We start from the raw sequence: 19,515 nt of genomic DNA, 5'->3' as shown, positions 1-19,515 counted from the left end.
CGTATGGGCAATTCTCTAGTTGAAAATTATCTGTTCACAAAGTTTCTGGCAATTCAATATTTAGTTTAGTTTCAATTAGACAACTATAGGTACAATTTAAAAAAATGTGCGTACGAAAAGTATTCTTTGGTACATTTTGTATGAACACATTCATGTCCAACGTGGCGTAGACGTAGCAGCAATTAACAGCAATAACCGATAAAATCTATTCATACTGTACAGCAGTGTAAAAAACCGGGTTTTTTTGGCCACTGTGGAAATATTCACGCACGACGTGACGTCATAGTGGCGAGTTCATGCATATGAATATTTTCGGAAACGTCATATTGTGACAATATTGACTCGACGATACGACGTAAGCAATATTGCGTCGTATCGTCGTATCGATTTTGCCTTGCACTCGACCAAAACTAGTGTGAACGTGCCGGAACCGTGAGGTGCTGGATAGTATGAATAGAAACTGTCGTTTACGTGCGTTGCTGTACTGAGCTGTAGCCGTGAACTGCTGTGTAGTATGAATATACCTTAAAAGGTCAGTTTTATGAACGCAAAAATCGATTTACTATAAAAAAAATCTTCATTATTCGCATACTAATTCATGGATATACATATGTGCAATATACCGTTTCGATATTGTGAGAATAATGTCAAATCTAAAAATGACTCGTAGAGCAACATATTTATTTTCAGAAGAGACCTGTTTGTGAATGGGCAGTGAAATTTCATGAATGAGGAACTATGTACATATATTACATTCAATGTTTTTTTGTTCAGTGTATGTATGTAGTTTGTTTGATTTATTACGGGAGCATCTCAAACATTTAAGTGAGACTGTGATTTTAAAAATTAAAACGTGCGATATTGTCGTATCACTTTTTATTTCAACCATTGTTGTAAATTTTACGGTATTCGGTGTCGAATGTCCTCGATGACGCGATGATCTAATTGTTTTTGACCTATCAAAACTGTGGTGTATAATTTTACTGGTTTTTTTTTTTTCGCCAATCTTTGCGGGAGTTGTTAAACTTACATACATACATACATATGTTCATATGTACTGCACACATAGTTGGGGATATTCGCTCGAAAAATCTTTGCGGGAGTGCTTGTTCTCTTGACCCGAACCCAGCCTCCCCGGATATCGGTTTCAACGACTTTTGCAAAATTCGAACCAAACTTGAACCTCTCGCATGTGTCGTTTACAATGGCGAAAAAAAGGACCGAGTTGAAAAAACAAAACGAAATTAACGCCAACGTTGATTCTGGCTAACATCTGGTGTCAATGTGGCCCTCGTGTGTTCACAACAGACTCCTCGGGGCTATCTCGGGTTGTTATGTATTTATTATTTAGCATTATACACGTATGTATAATATGCGGTTGGTCTTTCTTGGAATAATATCTCGGTGTCAGTATCTTTCAAAAGTGGGAACAAATCAGTTAGATTGTCGAAGTTTGGATGATGTGGGTATGTAGGGTCGTTTGGTACATGAATGTACCCACTAGCATTTGTGTTAGTGTTTTAGCAAATAGTTAGCATTTTCAAGAAGTTTGGCAAGATTTGTAATATAAGTTTGAAGTTCGAGATTATTTCAAATTACTTCAAAAGTGAGAATTACATACTTTGTACATTCAAAAAGGTATATTATTGTTTGTCATTGAATTTTACTCGTCAGTGAAAAAATAGAATATTTGTTTGTTCGCTATGAAAATTTACAGTTGACAATATTTAGAATCGTCGGATTTAGAGTCATAGATTTTCTGAAAAAGTTTTTATCGGCCAAGCCACGCCGGGCAATCCAACAAGCATGGCTTTAATTCGTTTTATTCCAAGCGATAAAAAAATACACTGATTGATTGTATGCTCATGAGGAATTAAATATAGCTTTTTATTGTTTATTAAATAAATATAATACATACATACGTATATTAATTGTTGATTGTTAAATATTACTAAATATTGTAAGAGCATATTTACATATAAGCTTTGAAATGAAAGCTTGATTTTCCAATTTTTAATCAAAAGTAAAATCACTATCTCAAAGTTTCTCAAACTGTGAGAACGACCTGTTTTTTTCGAATGTGTATAAAATAGTGTTTCGTTTTTCAATTTGAAACTGTAATATTGATTTTGAAATGTGTTAAAAAAATCCGTTAGCCACTGTGCTGGACGCCAAGCGTCCAATGTGTTTGGAGTTAAAATAATTCAAAATCTGCGAGGTTAATTATTGTAATTATCTATAAAAATCATTTTATCATATATTAAGTAAAGGAAACGAACAAAATAACGGTTGAAGCAGAGTCATCATTCCATGGCGGATATCATTCACACACTCGCCGTTGAGCGTGGCGTACTGAATGCCCCCTCTCTCTCTCTGAATCTGTGGAGCACGTTCACAAGAGGTTTTCCGCGAAAATAATTATTTATGTTGATATTAATCAATGTTTTTCTTTTGTAATGACAAAATTCGAAACATCTGATGAGCAATACGTAAAATATGAAATTCAGTATAAAAATTCAATATATTTGAAGAAATACTATAAAATTTAAGTCCTGTTCACAATCTTACATACCTATACATATACATATAATACCAGTTCAAAAAAGTTTGGGAACCATTGTATTCAAATGAGTATTGTAGTTAATTCACTGGGCGCGTCGAAACGACGAATTATGAAAAGATCGGAAAACTATAATCAAACCTTTTCGCTTTCAAATGCCCAACTTACCTTGAAACGCCGCCACACAACGAAAATCTTGAAACGACATGTTTTTATGAAATTATTATTATTTTTTTATAATCTATGTATGTATTTGTACTGTATAACCATCGTTAGACACTTTCAACTACAATTCACCGTTTATTCTTAGAAATCATTCGAGACAACGTTGGAACACTTTTTAAAAGTTTTGCGGAAAATTCCACGCACTTGCTAATTTTCAAGCAAATTGTCATTCAAGCGATTCTTCAACCAACATTGACTAACGCCAAATATATATATTTTTTAATTTATTTATTCTTCTCTAATTCATACATACTTGGCTCGACGCGCGTTGGTCAAGTTTTGCCGAGGGAGAACGTGGGGGGGGGGGGGGTTGTTTGTTTCGTTTTCAGTTGCAATTTTCGGACAATTCGGATGGTAATCGACCCTTCCCCCCTGACTGGTAAATGAAATGAATCTAAATGTGGGGCATTCGCTTTCGGAATGTGTCGATGGAGCAGGCAGTCGCCAGCGTCGGGGGTCAATTGGTTTCTGACCCCAAACCGCCACTCCAGCACCGTTCTAGTACTTGCTCCTGTTGACGCTCGTCTCCTATTTGCCAACTCACACTGCTTGCTTGCGTCGAAGAAAATTCGTCGTCCAAATTGGTCATCTTCGATGCTACTGACTGATGGCTTTTGTACTGTCGATTTATCACTCTTGGATGAAACTGTGGATATTGGATGTCACGAGTGATGTTTTAACTCTTATAACCACCTACAAAACTTTATATTTATATGTATGTATTATATGTATTTTCAAAGCTTATTTTATAGGTTCAGCGCTTGTTCTTCGCTTTGTTCTAGTCACGTTTGATGCGCTTTCTAACCACCCAAACTTTACACTTGTTGATGAAAAACAACAATCTTTTAAAGACCTTCAATTTGATTTTGGCTAAAATTTTGTCGAGGAATGACAGCTTGCCTCTTCTTCCGGTTTCTTCTACTTTGAAAGAGCTTATCTGAGTCAAATTCTTAATTATGAATGTTTATATATGACAGAGGAAATCTTTTTTCTTACCCATTTGATGATTTGTGCAACTTTGGAATAATAAAATTTGTTAAACATAGTTGATATACACAATCCATTGATACCTCTCAAAGAATAAATTTTATACATATACATACATATGAACCATTTTATTTCATTTCGGGGGGGGGGTAGGGTGCCCCCTCTCCTAGATTTAAAGGGACTATTCACGTTGTTTAATGTATTATTATGAATTTGAATTAAAATACTAAACCAACAAAATAGAATATTGAAATTCTTTAGAACACTGTCGGGTATAAACACGTCCCGATTTTTCCCAGGAAAAAATGCTCTCAAATATATTTTGTTTTGTTGTTTGTCTTGCATTGAAAGATTATTTTGTACATTATATATGTCACAGTGAAATTATATTTCAAGTGAAAATATATTTTCACTGACGTTCCAGTGAAATCATAACCAGTTACATTTTTAGGTTTGGTTTTATTCATTTAAGATTAGATTGTTCGGGTTGGTATTATTTAAGGGTTAGGATATAGCTTAGGTTAAGTAAGGGTTGGCCCTATTCATTTAAGATTGGGTTGTTAGGGTTAAATTTATAGAGTTGAACGTTGTAAATTTATTGTTTGATACATTTTCACTGCTTGAATTGTTGAAAATATATTTTCATTTGAAATTTGCTTTCACTGTAACATATACATATGTACACTCATTTTTTTAATATAATACACCCTCCCCCCCCCCCCCCTAGAAAGTCATTCCTTACTGGTCAAAAATGTTGCCCCCCTCCCCTGGGAAAAGCTTAAATGACACCCCTGTTTACTATGTACTAGACTTTGAAAGTGAGTTATTATAAGGTTGGGGCATTTGTCTTTTTAAAACACTAATACTACTGCATTAAACTGCTACCTGGCTCGTGCTTTCATCGATTGTTTCTTCGATTTTTTTTAAGTTTTTATTTTATTGTAATTAATTTTGATCCTTTTGAAGTGACGCCGCTTTCATTTACATATCATCAACGAAACACAGTTTTAATCCTTTGTAGGTATCTAGCCTAGTTGCTCGGTCTGCGTCTCGTGGGAAAATAGCTCTGTGAGAAAATTCGGTACCGAGTTCGAGGTCGAGCAACTGCTCAGAGTCGCCCCCCCCCCCATAAATAGGATAATATTAAGGAATCAACCACACGTTGAGAAGCGCTGGCACTGTTCCTGTTGAAGATCGCCCGTATTGGTTTCACATCAATCTCCATCAATCGACTCTGCTGGGTATACATTTCAACCCATTTTACGTTCCGTTTGTTGTACTTACTACATACTCTCATGTACGTGCATTTGTGCGCTTGACTTCTTGCGTGCATTCTTTGCAGACACTACGTACGTATGTATATACTGGATGTGTTATACATTCGGTGTACCTACCTAGTGCTTATTTATATAATTTCTCACGCTTCACACACATATGTATGTATATGTGGGTATGTTTGTGTGGGTTTGATTGTAGCATCTTGCTCGTATGAAATGTGGGTTTTGTTGTAACCGCGTTTAGATGCTCTTGAGTATGTACGTATGTAGTGTTTGGAGCGTACAATTCGAGACGGAGACATGTCGAGTGTCGATTTGCGCGGAATTCGGTTTACGCGTTTATGTGTATATGTGTATATGTGAATTTAATTGTTTTTTTTTTTTTTTTTGTTACAGGTGAGGATATTTGAAGTGTGTGCTGGTGTAATTTGACGGCAAAATATGTATGTATCCAATTCGTTTTTTGATATGTTCGTTTTATAGTACAATATGTTTGTATGTATATTACAGTTTTGGGTATCATATCAAGATTTTCTCTCGTTAAATCTATACATATATATAATAAGAGTCAAAATACTTTTTGACTAGTGATCGTAAGTGAAATTAAGAAGAGGTTAGTAAAAACTTCGTCAGACGACAAAATCAATTCTGAACGAGTTAGTTAGAATCAAGTTAGTTAGGTTAGTAAAAATGAATGTCTGTTTGTCTGTCTGTCTCGTATAGGCTCCTTAACCACATAAACGATTACGATGGAACTTTCAAAATTTGTTGTATGCATGTCGCCAAAAAAAATCACCCAAAAACGGGAACGAATACGGGGAAAACGGGAATGAGTAGCATTGCAACTCAATAATTTCAGTTTTTTTAGCGTCGCAACCTGCGTTGTTAGGGTAAAATAAACAAACAATTGAATAATTTCCAATTTGTTCACTGCCTGCATTTTTCCGACAAATGGGAGCGGGAACGAGAACGAGAACGGGAACGGGAACGGGAATGCAACGGGAACGGGAATTGGAATTGCATGCGTTATTGTGGCATTGCAACGCATGTCGGGCTCAGCTAGTAAGTTATATATTATTTTTCGATGTGCAATTGAGGATCGGCGAATTTTACAAGTGAACCCACACGCTTTTCTACAAGAATATGAATCGTGGTGAAAATTGCTCTATGCATTTTGTGTATGTGTTGCAGATTAAGTGTATCTTCCAGTTGTTATATATTTTGACTATTTCGAATATATTCCATAACAACTACCGTTATAGTTGAAGTGTATTCTCAGTTGTAATGTAATTTGGCTAATTGGAATGTATTCCGTCTAGTCCACGTAAGTTGATTCATATGGCGAATTACATTCCAACTGGTCAAAATGTATGACAACTGGAAATACACCTCAAATATAAGTTGATACCAGGTTAGTTAGAGAGGTTAGGCTTTCGTGAAAACGTCACTCAACTAGTAAATTGAGTTGGACAGTCACATTTTTGTTTTAAACACATTCTTAGGGCTATCGGTACTTATTACTTTTATTCGTAATACCTAGCAAACAGTAACGCATTATTTAATTCTAAAGCATTCGTAAAAATATCAGAGCTTTTCAACATTGTTGAAAATGTATTTGCCCTCGAAGAGATATAATTTAACTGGTTGATTTTTTGTTCGATTATGAATGAACTAAAACGCCAGTATTACAACCGAAAATACACTTACGCTGTAGCATATGTATAATATCACCGTTTTTCGATATACATTTCTGAAATGAAAAATTCGAATTTTTGCTCATTGGATTTTTTTTATCGAAAATGCACATTTAAGGATCGCGTTGTACAGTCAGTATTCATGTTTAATCAATTTCGATGAAAAATTAAATAGTCTAACAATCTGTTAATGGATTGTATAGCCATCTATTTACTTATGTACATTACGAATGTAATTTGAATAGGTTCTTTGTAGTCATTTTCACGTATTATTTATTTCTAGTATAATATGATAACTTTCCTTTTGTGTAATTGTTTGTTCACGTGCCAAACAATGGCCGTTTTGAATCGACGCCTTGACATTGAAAAGTTGTGGAAATTTTGCTTTTACTCTTCTATTTAACCGATCTGATGAACGGTGATTTAAATTGTGCCACGTGCAAGAAACGTGCGAAATAATAATTTCAACTTAAGTGGCTAAGTAATTATTTACTCAGCTTTGTTGATACTTTTTATAGATGGTTCATTAGCCATAGTAAATGGTTAGTGAATATAATAAATGGTCAATACATTCTGGTCAGTAATTATGATTAATGGTCAGTTGTATCTAGTATAATATAACACTCATATTATTTAACATAATATGAGTGTTTTTGTTTTTTTTTAATTTCAAAGGAAACACATTTTGATGAATCCAATACATGTACATATTTACCGATTATAGTGATAAATAAACTGAACCAATATTTCATTCCCAAATAATTTCAGTTTTTTTATTAGATACACTAATGTATGTAGATGTTTTTTTTTAATTTAACCCCTTTTTTATAATGTTCATTAAATAAAATTAAACGATATATTGTATACTTATTTATCAGGTCGGAGTCGTAGAAAACCAACCGACCGATTCCATTTTGTTTATTTTTTTAATTAATAGTATTACTGGCAACTATGTAGAGTCTTCAATTATATTGAAGTAAACCCACTTAACTTGAATATATAACAATTTATTTACAAAAACCACGAATTTAAATAGATTATATTATAAATAAAATCGTTGGATTACACTTCTTTTATTTTCATTTTGTTATTTAATTGATTTGATTGTTTATGAAATTTATACACATACACTATGAATGTATTTGCTTTTTACCAGGTTTTCATTCTTTACACCTATTTCATTAAGAATAATTCAGTAAATTGGGTTACATGTCAATTTTTAGTGATTCTTGGTAAATTTTGAAGCAACTCCACAGTCCTGCTACTTATTCAACACCCTTCAGATATAGTATTATATATCATTTTTTAGTATCAAATTTGGTGCTGATTTTCCTTATTAGTTATTGATACATTATACATGATTTAGACATACAGTGGGTATTTTAGTTTTCACAATTTCTTAGAATAAGAATTCCATAGAGTCTGAAGGTATGTTATTTCGATGTTAATAGAGAAACCCCCAAAAAAAAAAACGAATCGAGACGAATCTCCAGTTTGCCCCTACACCGCTCCCGTTATATGTATAATAAAAATAAAAACGATCGTTAATTTACGTAATTTATATTGCGTAACCGTGTTATGTCGCAATTTACCCAAATTCCCCAAAAATTACATTTATTATTTAATGCTGACGATAATGAAGGACAATAGGGGCGTCGTTGTCGCGCATGGCTTTCGCTCTTCCAAGCCCACATTATTAATCTCGTTACCCGGGAGATGACTTGGTAATTGATCTATCACGCGATATATGTATGATACATACATACATGCATATATACATATATTTACCGTGGGGTGTAGGTTAGCCGGTGTAAACGTTGCTTTATAATGACGCTCACGTCTCGGGTAACGTTAGTATTGGGCAATTAAACTGTGGGCGCGAATTTTACACCGAATCGAACCGGTATTCATTTACAGAATACGTACTTATGACTGTACACGGTGTCACAATCTTTTGAATCTTTTGGCAAGGGTCGTCTGGCTTCCTATGCTGTGTCAGGTGAAGTGTTTGATGAAAGCGTGTACACAAGAAGGTGTTGTGCAGATGTGTGAGGGCTACTAAAATGGTACCCAAGGTGCGAAAGCTCGATATGAATGGTACGTGATGATGTTGGTTTGACTGATGAGGAGTGTTGGTCGGGTAGAAAGTTGAAATGGAGATGATTTGGTGATTTGTATTTGCCGAGGTAGTAAAAGAATCTAATATTTATCAGTAAAGTGAATAAAATCTTCGTATGATTCACAACATGAGTGCTCTGCATTCATATGTACAAAGTTATGTACAGCTGAAAAGTGTCCGACTTCTGAGAATCGTCATCGTCGACAAATTGGAATTAAATTCAAACGCATTCGTTGATGTATGCATGTATGGAATTGTATTGACGAGTGAAACATGTGTATGCATGTATGTATGTGTATTCAAATGTATACCGCAATGTGTGTAAATACACACTTATGAATAATTAATAAGTTTTCGATTCGGAGTTTTTTTTTTACTTTTAATTAACAAAATTCGTTACTCCAAAATGTACTCCGTTCTAATTTCATTCAACATTATTTTGGTTTCCTTGCGAGGGTAATTAATTTTGAAATGGTTTAATTGTTTTATGAATTGGATTGTATCGATTTACCTTGTAATTATGATATTCGATGAAGAAACGAAACTAGAATTATCGAAAATATAAATTTGAAACGTTAACAAACATATCAGCTATTCACTAGAAATTGAATACATTTTTCGGTTTGGGCATTGATTTGAACCCACGACCCTTCGGCTGTTCACAATTGCTCACATAGTGAGTAACACATTATAATAACAATACTTTTTTAACAATGAGCTTTAAGGAATATAACATTGGAATATAGTTCATTGTATTTATCGCGAAATATATTTGGCTTTGTTGCTCTTCTGACCTGTCTGTAAGTTCACAAAAGAGCATGTTGTCTCAAAATACAGCTTTGTGACGGTCCTTATGTAAATATGAACGTAAAATTCTAATTGGCAAAAGAATTTTTCATTCAACACAGGATTTCAATACAAGGGATGTGTTATTCAAGAAGTCGGTAGTTACGAAAAATTTCGTAGAGCAACTCATCGGCCGATTAATTGCTCCATCAATTAATTGCTCCGATCCCCAAATCCCATTTGACTTTGAGATATTTGTTTCTGGCTATGAATAATTTCAGACTATAATGATATTGGTATTTCAACAGCATTACGAATTATAGTATGTTTAATAATACATTGCAAACGAATGGGATTACATAGCACGGTTGACCGAATGAGACTCGAATCAATATAAGCTGACATTTATTGATGCTTCCACATATTTCTCAATGTTTTGATTATATAAAGAAACATGAAGTAATAAAGAGACGTATTAAATATTAGGCTGGAGTGCATTTGGACGAATTAATATTGTTTTTAAATCAAAAATGCCACCCTGCCTGAATAAAAAGATCTTCGATCAGTGCCAGTGATGACATATGGATGTGAAACTAAGACATTGAACGCCAAGATGCTATACAACGTCCAATGCACTCAAAAAAATGTAGAACGCTGTATGCTCGGCATAACAAGAAAATACAGGAAGCGGAATATGTGGGTGAGAAGTATGACAAGGGAAGTGGACATAGTGGATAGAGTAAAGATATTGAAATATGTAGCAAAGGGCAGGCCACGTGGCTAGAAGAATGGACGAAAGGTGGCCAAAAGAAGTACTAGAATGGTACCTGAAAGAATGTAAAAGGGTAAAGGGAAGATGGGTAGACGAAATTATGAAAATATTTGGGGTGAGATGGATAAGAGTTGGAAGCGTGTTGGAGAGGCCTTAATCCAGCAGTGCATGATGAGTGGCTGTAGATGATGATGATGATGATGATGAAGAAACGTGTATTAACCGGACAGTCAATTTCGCAGATTGTAAACCCTAAAATCTATGTTTACGAGTCATTGGTTTGTTCGAATTTGAATTGTAGAGGGTGCGTAATTTAATTGACCCACTGACCTTCGTTTCCGTCGTCTGTTATGATTTTTCGTATCCGAAGCGAACTTTGAATACAATGATTTTTTTTTATTTGTATTTTTGTTTTTGGGAAAGTGAAATTTTTTACGACGCTACTAATTTCAACGTCGACAACAATCTGCCTTTGTTTGGCGAGGTGAATCGCTCCGAAGATTTGTGCTCGTTAAAACTGTTCTTATAGTGATTGTGCACTTTCGGTGTAGACGAAGATTTTTTTTACCAGTCGTTATCGACGGTAGCATCGTCTGAAAGAGGTTGAAAATTTATTCGCCTTCGTGTTCGTGTATGTTAATGTCGCGAAATTATGTAATCGACTATATGTACATACATATGTTGGTTTCGTCTCCATCCATTTTCTTAATTATAATGTTGACTTTTCGTATCGCAACTTCTCAATGAAATATCCTTATCAATGTAAATAACTATGTAGCTGATAAATCCACTTTGGGACAAAAACAAATATATTTTTTTGTTATCTTTTTAAAATAGTCCAAATTCTCTTCGTATAAAACTTTCATATAAGTATGCAGAGATAAAGCTTTTGATATAGCGTGTATGGTCGATAAAACAGTTTGCATTTATACCTGAAATATGTGTAATTTTGAATTAGCGTTTATATGTACAAATGTACCAGTAGCGTGCCGTCATTGAACTGGAGGGACTAACTACGTTAGTCCCCTAAAATCTTTTACCTTAAATTTAAAAATATCAACAATTCAATTACAATAAATTCAAATCGTGTTCATATTGATATTGTTCAATATGATCGTATTAGCGAAGTTCAGAAATCGGAATCGGCCCTACCTGAGGTGGTGATAGTGGAAGTGGATTGTTATGGTATGGTCCACCGCCTCGTTCACTTGCACGGACTCGCCGTCTCAATTCTGTTCCCCTTCGGTCTACTGGCGATTTGTTATGTATAGGCGTTCAACAATAATAAACAACTTAGCAATTTTGTTAAGTCGTTCATAGCTTGATTTAACACTTGAACAAAAAATAGTTAATTATGTTAACAATCCTCGTTAAGGCGCAAACACACAGATAGGTACGCGGCATGGGGTTTTTTTTAGATAGTTTTGCACATGTAAAAAATCGCTAACACAGCTGATGTATGTATACTATGTCATCCAGGCCAAAAATCACCCCCTGGTGGGTTTTCGGTGATATTTTATCTTTGTATTCACATAGGTTTGATAGGGATCGATAACGGTGTCGTGATACCCATATTTTAAGAAGTGTAGGAGAGACTGGAGAATTTACATTGAACTGAAGATACGCCTCTCCCAGCTAGAGACCATGAGTACGTGCATGTTGTGCAATTCAATATGTTTTTAAGCAATACACTGATATTTTACTGGTCATTTTTTCCAATAAGTACAAGTATATTGTTGAAAGCCCCATAGTCTAATTGTATTATTTTAAGAATGTAAAATTTATTGGGTTGAGAAGTGCATATTTTAAAAACACATCTATCGTTTATATCCGAAGTCAATCACATTGAGATTGAACGTAATCACAAAGCGGACACGGTGTCCGGTCGAATCACATACACGGGTGCATTCACAAGGTTGCATCCCGGGTGGGTGCATTCAGACGCACCTCCCCCCCCCCCCTCCCCATTTGCGATCGTATTTATGTAAATTAACAGCTTTTAAGGGGGCGACGTGTGTGTGTCTTTCCGGACGTCCTGTATACGAATCGTCGGCAATCGTGACGTCTACCCGGTCCTTTGGATTATAAGGGTTTTGTGCACTCTCAATGCACTTTCATGCTCCCTTCCGGCTAATTGCACCTCTCAAAGGTTAAGACTTTGAACCTCGTTGAACTCGGACCCGAGGCATACCCGGAATGTGTTTATTCTCTGTATATGTATAGTTACATATGTATAGTTACATATGTATATACTATGTTCTCTATTTCACTATGTACATATGTATCTACATATGTAATTGGTTCCTGAAAATGCTTACGATTTTTTTTTACTCGATTTCGCCATGTCACCCATTTGTAGTATTTGGCATGTTGTAGTAAGTTTTTTTATTAAATGTCATATGCTTTCTGAAGCGGAATGAATCGATTGGAATTTTGGTAGGTAGGTTGAATTTTTGATGATTGTGTGATATTGTTGCGATAATTATGTAAGATAAAACTGTCAAATTCTGATAAGAGATCGCTGGTTTAGATTCAACAGTGATGATATGGCAATGAGAAAATTGTATACATATGTACGTTCGATTTGGGATTTGAACCTCAAATCTCGTAAGAGAACGTTTTTAACACTTACCGCACTGTGATGTAAAGCGAATGACCAAGACTTATATTTAATTTCATTACAAATATACTGAATGCATAGGGTTGTCAGATTTCATACAAGCTAAACCGGGACAACCCTCCCTTCCCCCCAAAAAAAATCGGATCTGTGACTTTTCTCAATCGAAGTGATAATATTTAAAATATTTATAATTGATTTTTTTCCCTTCTATTTTTAATGTAAGTAAATGAAAAGTGCTACAATATATTTCATTGAGAGGATTAGTGAAAAAATCTAATAAGGTTTTTTGGTGCTTTTTCTTCAGCTAAAAAAAGGTTTTAAAGCTTCAAATAGCTTTTAAAGCTTCAAAAGAGTGCGTTCTATTGCAGGTAATAGTGATAGCCACCTAGATTTTGAATGTGAGAGTAGATTTTTACATTCAATATTAGCAAAATCACAGAAATCTTTTAGTTTTTATGTTCTGACAGTGTCTATTCCGCGTCTACGTGTGATGAATCATTCTGACTACGAGAAAGTTATCGATTCAAGATAAATTGATTTATGCCTGATAGATATTTTTGGTCTCCCTTCTACACATAGTTCTCCAGAAATCATAAGACAGAGACAAATAGTTCATTGTTGAATATTGCTGCAGTGTTTACCAGACTGTCTAGTCCAGACATCGACTTTTTGTTTATAGATTATGTAAATTCTGAGTTAAAAACTTCTGTAGAAATTTAAAAAGTAGTAAACCGGGACATTTGGGCGTCCCGAGAGTTTTGTTCGGGACACGAGACGTAAAAGTGGTGACAATCCAGATTAATCGGGACGCCTGACAACCCTATGAATGCAGGGTCTTTATATTTTATGTATTTCTCCCCATGATTCGGATTATGTCATTACGAAATAAAAACATTGAACAATATAAACAGAAATAATTATTTTCGCGGGAATAATTAAACCTCTTGTACACGTGCCTCACAGTTGCGAGAGGGTAAGCGGGCATTCAATACGCTGCGCTCAACGGTCAGTGTGTAAATGATAACCGCCTTGGAATGACGGATTGTTTTATTTATTTTATGCAATTATTTTACATTATTCAATGATAAATGATTTTTATAGCTAATTACAATAATTAACCTTACAGAATTTGCATTATGTTAACTTTAAGCACGCATTATCAACTGGACGCTTGGAGTCCAGCACAGTGGCTAGCGTATATTTTTAGCACAGTAGGGCAAGTGTCAACTAGTGAGCAGTGCTTTGGTCTAGCATGAAAAAAGCAATACAAAATAAAAGCTATTTTTGTAAACATTTATTTATAATGTCTAAAATTAAATGAAATGTTTAAAGATGCATGAATATTTCACTCAAATTTCATAGACTATCAAAGTCTCAACAACGAGTTCAGCCTTGGGGGCCCTTAACTTAGTACAATTTTCCACGGCAATTTTTTCAGTTCCGTTTTGGACCTTCTTTCATTTTGGCCCCTGTTCATCTGCACCTGTTGCACCTGTTTAGTTACTGCAAAGCATTCATATTTACAACTGAATCATTTGGTTTAGCTCAATTCTACATACATACATATATTCAGCAATCAAAAAATTCAAAATGGCTAACCGATTACATTGAGTATAAACATGATATTGAAACTTGTCTAATTGGTCAAAGTCTCTATAGTCTGAAATCTCCCAATTCTACTGTCAAAATGAGCGTTTGACCTTGAATAATGCAGCAAAACACCATCGAAATTATTCCAATATTTTTGCCGATATACACATACATATATACATATCTGATTTGAAGGCACTGCTATATATTATGGCGTGCACCGGTCGGATGCGGCAAAAAACACTTCCTTCCTCATGGCAACGCATTCATCTCGACCATATGGTGGATGCAGTGATTCTCACGGTTTCGACATCCCTAAAAAAATCAAAACCTTAACCCCGAAAGATATAAATTTAAAATTTGATTCGTAGAGTTGTCTCGACTTATCTACAAGCGATAAGGCAAGTCGGATAAGCTTAGAGTTATACCAGATAAAAAAAAAGAAAACAAATAGAGGACGCATGACTTGGAATGGAGAACGTTGTGGTAGAATTATAAATATATTTGAAATTACATCAATTTTCTATCACTTAAAATTAATTATTTTAAACTATTTTTTTTATATATGTATGTAGAAAAGAGTCATTACTATCTTCAGTTTATCAAATCTATTACAACTATTTACGGCTTTTATTAATCTGCACTATTTTATCTCGCGTACCATTTGAGTACTTTCACACACATTCGAGCACTACCCTTGTCATACCTCTCACCTAATTATTTCGTTTCTTGTTTCGCATCCTTATGGATTGCATATGACATTCCATACATCTTCGAGTGCATTGGACTTTCTGGTTTCGCATCCATACGTCATTATATTGCAATACACATTGATCAAAAACTTTCTTCTTCAAACAGAGTGCCGATTTTTATTTAAAAACGGCGCTCATTACCTCGAATGCACCCCATACTAGTTTAATTCATCTCTTTATATTTTTTTCTTACTTCCTGACAAAGCGCAACAAATGTTCTATGTATTTAAAAAATTACATTTAGCAGCAGAAAATATATAAGCGGTTTAGGAGATAATTGAAATTGAATTGAACTTTAAAAAAGAGGACACCTATAAAGGGGGGTACCATTTCCGTATCGATAAGCATTCTAGTAACCGATACTATGTATGTAAGTTTTAGTTCGAAAGGACTAACTGTGTACAAAAAGTCCCCAAAATACACAGACACACATACTAACATACACACACACACACATTTTTCTAGATCATGAAAACGTGATAATGAAAGATTTTGAGTTTGAATCAGTGAAAATCTCGAGTTCAAATTTTCGCATGATCACAAAACTTCATCTATTATTACTACGTACCCACTTAGATAAATTAATTACCGGAGTGGATTAGCAATCAATCATTACTAAGTTTGACCCATTGAATTCGAATATGACAATGATTTTTATTAGTTTGCGCTTGTTAGTGATACATGAGCGTTTAAAAATGCTTGTTTTAACAGATTTTTGCAGTCTTTAAATCAAAATTTGGTATTGCTGTGTCAAAAGTGAGCATTAAAATCAATATTAGGATATTTTTAATATTAATTGTCATTTTTTATTGGTTTAAAATACTTTTAATTATCTAGCGAATTTTAAAAGTCAAGAATATACTTTTTTTACACATTTAAAAAATTGTTAATAATTATTAAATGTCAAACGGTTTCGTTCATTTGTGGATTGAAATGTAATTAGACAGATAGTGGCAGATAATTCATGAATTGAGCAAGGGGGTTGGATTTTTTAAGAATTAGGCAATTTTGCCTATTTCACACGATGGTCATTTTCTCCAATGTATGTATGTATATATTTGAAAATATTTTATTTTTTTAAATCTACAGTATTATATTGCAAAATTGGTCGTACAATTCAACGTAATACAAAATTTAACATGCAAAATAGTATGTTTTGACCCCTTTCAAAATGAAGGATAAATGAAAAGAATAAGGGACTTTTAATTTCAGTTTGATAAGCTTTTTAATTTGATTCTTCGATGGTTGTCGACGTCTGGCTCTCGTTGTCGAGACAGACATAAATCTCGTCGATCTTGCGAGACGTCGATTGTGGGAACCGAGAAACGGCCCGTCCCCGCTTGTCTGCTCTAATGGGAACTCGCCAGAGTCGTTCCATGTAAATATTGTATACAAGTAAGTACAAGAGTTTTGTCTTCCATTGAATATTGTATTTATTATACGAACGGTTTAAAACAATATAACGAGACGGCGAAACGGTCCCGCTTTTCGCGGCCTCGCTATAAGCGAATCGCTCCGACGAAGGTCGGATTTGTGAGGTTATGATGATTTTTTTGTTCCGCGCTAAAAATCCCATTTGCATGTATAATTAATTGGCGGTATTTCATTCGAGTGGATTATGTTCAATTTTTGAAATATGGTGAATGGAACATAGTACATACATATGTATGTAGCCTGCATTAACTTATGTACATACATGAGTGTCCCCGTCCCCCCCCATTCAGTATTTACATACATACATATTTGGTAAAAGAAAATTCCGGATTATTTCCTCGGGAATGTCATGTTGTCTCGAATCTCAATAATCCTAAAAATGTTTAGAATTAATATAATTGCCGTAGCATTATACGATATCTGTTATCTTGTGGTGTGTTAAATATACATATGTGCATATGTACTTCTATTTGTATTATGTACATAGAATGGACTTCACTCTGCCGGAAAATTTTCAAGGTTTTAGTTTTTCTAGTTTCTGGAAGATAGTTTTACATCAGAGGTCGGCAACCCTTTTGGGAAATGGACCAGTTTGGAATTTCGAATTGAATGGATGGCCGGATGAAAAAAAATTAATTGACTGTCCACTGATCATTGAATATGCGACACTCGACATCTTTCTTTTTTCGAAATCGTTGTTGGTTTTTTTCGAAAATGTTGAGTATAAAATTAAAAGAAAAAAATTTCACTCACAAATTATTTTATGTTTAAATTTAATTGATACGTACTAAGAGAAATATATTATGTGACGTTAAATAATTTGACTTCATATGAATTAGATATTCTGATTGATTTGATATGGACGTTAATTGAGAAATTGAAAATATAAATTGTATGTACCTACATACATATTTTGGTTGATCTCTGCAAATGTAATAAACGATTATAAAAAAAGCTCGTAAATGCGGGGTATTATAATTATTTTATAGTTTTATATAATAGAAAATTGTGGGTATAAAAGTACGCTCGTGTATTGTGCGTTTTAAAAAAAATAATATGAGCCGTTATATCTGAGAGTAGCAGAAGTCCAATTTTCAGTTGCAAATATACAATTCTGTTTGAATTCATTTACAAATTGTTATCACTTCTTTTAATTCTACCTACATATACATATATGTCCAGAATCGTGGAAAGCAGAATAAACGTATTACAGGCCATCAGTATTTTTAAGTATTATTAAAACGCAAAATATTATATTTAATGATTTCTCGAAATGAGGAAACGTGGACTTATGCCACTTTCAATATTATAACGACTTGTATTAATTATATTAACTATATAAGTAAATATGTAAGTACCTTAATAGATAAACGTAAGAGGGTTTGTGAGAGAAGCGCCAACTTCTGTTGATAACTTATTACTTAATCAGTGGATAACCCAGTAGAGATCGGCTACAAGTTTTGCACATGCAAAAAAACGCTAGGTCGCCTAATATATACTGTCGCGATCTTTGGCAAAACTCACCACTTGGAGTGTTTTCTATGATATTTCATCCTTGTATTGACAGTGATTCCAATTTTTGGAGAAATAATTTAGGAGAAATTTTTCAAAATAATACGATAGTACGAATTAACAATGACAAGAAATCACACCCATTCAGGTTCAAATGCTCATTTATCACATTAAGGAACCAGACAGCCTTTACAAGAGACGAGTTACTAAAAGCAGACGTTTATGCAACACTAGGGCGAAAAAGTCGACGACGACGCAAACCTCTACCGCATTCAGGCGCCTAAAATTTTAACTCAATCAAGACACAATCGAAGGGTTTTCAATACTTATTTTTAATACTCCAAGAAGTATTTGGAAATGTCAATAATTCTTCCCGAAGATAGTGAGTCAAAGCCTAGGACACCTCGAGTAAAAAGGCAGTGGGAATTACATAGCATTGACACGACATTGATGTCCATCACAGCTGGAAATCACGAGCACGTCCCGTGCCGCAATTTTGAATGTGTTTTTATCATTATCCGAGAACTTGGATGTTCAGATAGTGCAAATGCAAAATATCAACTATGCCGTTTTTCAGAGAAAGTGATTATTTTTGTTTAAATAAGAGAATTCTAAAAGTCATCACACAATGAACAAATACTGGGGCTTAACCCTAGAAGGCACATCTTCAACCGAAATTCGAAAGGCAACATTTTAAAAATATGGTTTTCTCGTATAAAATAGTGCTCACGGGCCGGTTCCGGTTGGTGACCTCTGCTCTAAATTAATTTTCTTTAGGGATATAGAGTGAGCATTAAAAAAAATACGTCTTTCACAAATTATCGAGGCTCTTTTGTATTTATTAATTTGTGAAACAATTAGCAAGCGATCCTTGAAGTTTTTCCCGTCCTCGTCTGCACAACTCGAGGTTTTCCATTGAATTTAATGCGAAACTAACTCGATCAAATGCGGAAAAGAAAATGCATTCAAGTCTTCATTGTACTTACTTTGCGCACTCCATATTTAACGTCTGCATTTTGTGTGTTTGCCTTTCTGAAGTGCACTATTCAATATCGAATTCTCGAGAGAAAATATTATTGTATTACTAAAACGTATGTCTGCGCACGTCATTTCAAAAATAAAAAATGAGGACGTATCCGGAGAGAATATAATCTATGCTTATTTTGATTTATACATTACATAAATAT

The sequence above is a fragment of the Arctopsyche grandis genome, chromosome 2 (assembly GCF_051622035.1).
Source record: "Arctopsyche grandis isolate Sample6627 chromosome 2, ASM5162203v2, whole genome shotgun sequence".
Classification (NCBI taxonomy): Eukaryota; Metazoa; Arthropoda; class Insecta; order Trichoptera; family Hydropsychidae; genus Arctopsyche; species Arctopsyche grandis.
The sequence above is the reverse complement of the archived record's forward strand: the minus strand, read 5'-3'. Positions refer to the sequence as shown.